We start from the raw sequence: 4,051 nt of genomic DNA on the forward strand, positions 1-4,051 counted from the left end.
AAAAAAAAAAAAAAAAAAAAAAAGACAATAGAGAGCAAAAAAGAAGAAAGTCATGGTTGAATGTCCTTACACCTTTAATATTTTGGTGCATATGCTTTTAGCCTTTTCTTTCTTTCTTTCTTTCTTTTTTTGCGACAGAGTCTCACTTTGTCGCCCTTGGCAGAGTGCCATAGCATCACAGCTCACAGCAACCTCAAACTGTTGGGCTTGAGCAATTCTCTTGCCTTAGCCTCCCAAGGAGCTGAGACTACAAGCACCTGCCACAATGCCTGGCTATTTTTTGGTTGCAGTTGTCATTGTTGTTTTGGAGGCCCGGGCTGGATTCAAACCCACCAGCTCTGGTGTATGTGGCTGGTGCCCTATTTGCTGTGCTACAGGCGCAGAGCCCTATTCTTCCTCTTGGATGTCTGCCTTGCTCTGCCCCACCTAGTAGCTTTAGGACCACATTGTTCAGAAAAGGTAAAGAGGGGAAGAGGGCTTATATTTTTTGAAAATTGAATTTCAAATATAATAGCATTTCTACTCTAGACTACATTTATAGTCAGTCAGTACTTCAGGTCTGGAGTCGGGGTGGGGCAGGAAGGGGCCGCAGGTGTCAGTGTTGGAGCCATCAGAGGAGCAGAGTGTATTGTTGCTCCACTGAGGCCACATAGGCTGGTGTCCCACAGCTGATCCAAGTCTCATCAAAACACCCCGTGATCTTCTTAGAACATAGGAGGTTTGTGAGTTGCAGCCACAAAGCCCTGTCCTCAGCCTCTCAGCCTCCTATCTTCCTGGGAGGCTGCCCTGTACCACAGTCCTTGGAACATCCAGTCTCTTAACTTTCTAATAGAAGTTTCATATGTGAATATACAACTCCAGATGGCAGCACAGGGCTCATTTGGCCTGTCCAGCACACCTTATCTGTAGCGGTTATTTAGGATAACAGTGGCTGCATCATTGTTGGGTATTCTTTAAAAAATTTTGCTAAGAGATCAGACACAGTGGTTCACATCTGTCATCCCAGGACTTTGGGATGTTGAGGTGGTAGGATTGCTACAAAAAAGACAAATTAGAAGGGTGTGGCACGCTCTTGTTCCAGCTACTTGGGAGTCTGAGGTGGGTGGATTGCTTGAGCCCAGGAGTTCCAGGCTATTGTGAGCTATCATCATTCTATTGCACTCTAGCAGTGGATGGCAGAATGAGACTCTATATTTAAAAAACTTTTTTTTGCTGTTGGGCACTTGGGCTGATTCCACAGCTTGGCAATAGTGAATTGAACTGTAATAAACATTGTAGTACAGATGTCCTTATGATAAAATGATTTATTTTTCTTTTAGGTACTTAGTAATGGGATTAAGGGATCAAATGGAAGGTCTACTTTCAGCTAGCCTCCTTTTGAGGATTCTCCATACTTCTTTCCAAAGAATCTGTATTAGTTTGCAATTCCACTAACAGTGTAAAAGTGTTCCCCTCTCTCCACTTTGCCAGCATCTGCAGCTTTGAAACTTTATGATGTGGGTGGGCTATTCTCACTGGGGTTAGGTGACATCCAAAGTGGCTTTGATATGCATTTATCTGAAGACTAGGGATAATGAGCAATTTTTCATGTGTTTTTTGGCCATTTGTCTTCTTCACGGAATGTTTTGTTAATTTTTCTTGACCATATCTAAATGGGAATGTTTGCTCTTCTCTTGGTGATTAGTTTGAGTTCTCTGTAGAGAAATTATCAGCCCTTTGTCAGATCTGTAGCATGCAAATGTGTGTTCCTATTCTGAAGGTCTGTTTGCTTTAGTTATTGTGTCTTTTCCTGTGCGGAAGCTTTTTAGTTTGATCACGTCTCATTTATTTATTTTTGGTGTTGCTACAATGGCTAAAGGACTCTTTTTCATATAGTTTTTCCCAGGCCCAAGAGTTTTCCCCACACTTTCTTCTAGAGTTTTTATTGTTTCATGTCTTAAATTTAAATCTTTTATCCAGCAAGAGTCACTTTTTGTATGTGGTGAGAGGTACAGGTCCATGGATATATTTATTCAGCCATCAAAAAAGGATGGTGACTTTACATTATTTATTTATTTATTTTGAGTCTCACTGTGTCACCCTCAGTACAGTGCCGAGGCATCATACCTCACAGCAACCTCACACTCTTGGGCTTAAGTGATTCTTTTGCCTCCTGAATTGCTGGGACTACATGCGCCCGCCACAATGCCCGGCTATTTTCTTGTTGCAGTTGTCATTGTTGTTCAGCTTAGCCTGACCTGGGTTCAAACCCACTACCTTTGGTGCATGTGGCTGGCACTGTAACCACTGTACCAGGGGCACAGAGCCATCAGTATTAATATTAAACCAATAATAAACAACCAGGTGTGGTGGCTCATGCCTGTAATCCCAGCACTCTGGGAGGCCAAAGCTGGCAGATTGCCTGAGCTCTCGAGTTTGAGACCAGCCTGAGCTAGAGTGAGATCTTGTCTCTAAAAATAACCGGGAATTGTGGTAGGCGCCTATAGTCCCAGCTACTCAGGAGGCCCAGGCAATAGAATCACTTCAGCCCAAGAGTTTGAGGTTGCTGTGAGCTATGGTGCCAGGGCATTCTACTGAGGGTGATAAAGTGAGACTCTGTGTCAAAAACAAACAACAATTACAGCTCACAGGAAAGAAAACACAGTTACATTCAAGTGGAGGAGGGCAAGAAAGGAGAGGGAGGAGGGAAAGAAGAAGAAGAGGGATTGGTAAATTCACACCTAATGGGCACAAAGCAAGGGTACCTAGCACAGGCTTTGGGAGAAGGGCTCAACTACAACTTGGAATTTGCCTAACAAATGCAAACAATGTAACCGAATCATTTGTACCCTCCTATTAATCTGGATTTTAAAAATGTATTGTTTTCTATGCATTTTCAAATCTATGAATATAAAATTTGTTTAAGTATTCCTCTACTTTTGAACATTAAGGTGATTTCCAATCATAAATAATTTGCAGATTGTTTGCCTTAAAACACATTCCCCCGGGTGAATTTTTTTTTTTTTTTTTTTGAGATAATGTCTTTCTTTGTTTCCCAGGCTAGAGGGTGTTGAGCCCAACCCCGGGGGTCGCACCCCAAAGACCACTCACTAGACAAGTCGATGCAAAAAGCAAGAGGCAGGTTTATTTGCAGACGCGTCTGGGTCCCTCAGCCGCCGAAGGGGGAGGAACCCCGGGCGGCCGTTACAGACTACTTTTAAAGCTAAAAACCACACGCAGGTGGGGGGGTGAAGGGGGTAGGAGTTTCAGGGTATGGAATGAGGAAGTGGCTCGTGGTAAGGGAAGTGGTTCTGTATCTAGGCAGACTTGTGTCTTTTGGCTCGGAGCCAGGGGCTTTCCGGGCAAGGGTTGTTTTTCTTAAGCTTAGTGAAGAAAAGACAAGGGGGGTTTTAACCGACTTGCTTATGCTGCATTTTACAGGAAATAGCAAGGGAACTATCTAGTTTAGGCTGTGTTATCTAGCTGGTTTTAGCTGGTTTTCACAAGGGTCCTACAAGGGCAGAGGCAGGATTAAAGCTCACTCTAACCTCAAACTCCTGGGCTCAGGTGATTCTCTTGCCATAGCCTACCCCAAAACTGCGACTATAGGCTTGTGCCACCACACTCAGCTAATTAAAAAAAAAAATTACTATAGAGCCAGGGTCTTGCTATGATGCTCAGGCTGCTCTTGAGCTCCTGGCCTGAAGTGATCCTCCTGCCTCAGTCTCCCCAAATGCTGGGATTACAGGAATGAGCCACCCTACCAGCCTCTGTGTAAAATTATTAGGTCAAAGAGTACAAACTATTTATTTATTTATTCATTCATTTATATTTTTTAGCCTGGAGAGAGGATGAAGTATAAATAATCTCAAAGCTTCAGGTACCATTCACACATTCCCTTTCAGTTAAGGCTGTACTTTTCTGTACACTCCCACCAGCAATATGCATAATGGACCTATGATACTATATTTTTTGTATAATTTGTCATTATCTTTTATTTTAATCTCTGACACTTTCATAGGCAAAATACGGGTTCACATTATTTTTTAGACTTTGCATACCTTTTGTAACA

This window comes from Otolemur garnettii, unplaced genomic scaffold, assembly GCF_000181295.1.
Source record: "Otolemur garnettii isolate 467f Iridium unplaced genomic scaffold, OtoGar3 scaffold00114, whole genome shotgun sequence".
Lineage (NCBI taxonomy): Eukaryota > Metazoa > Chordata > Mammalia > Primates > Galagidae > Otolemur > Otolemur garnettii.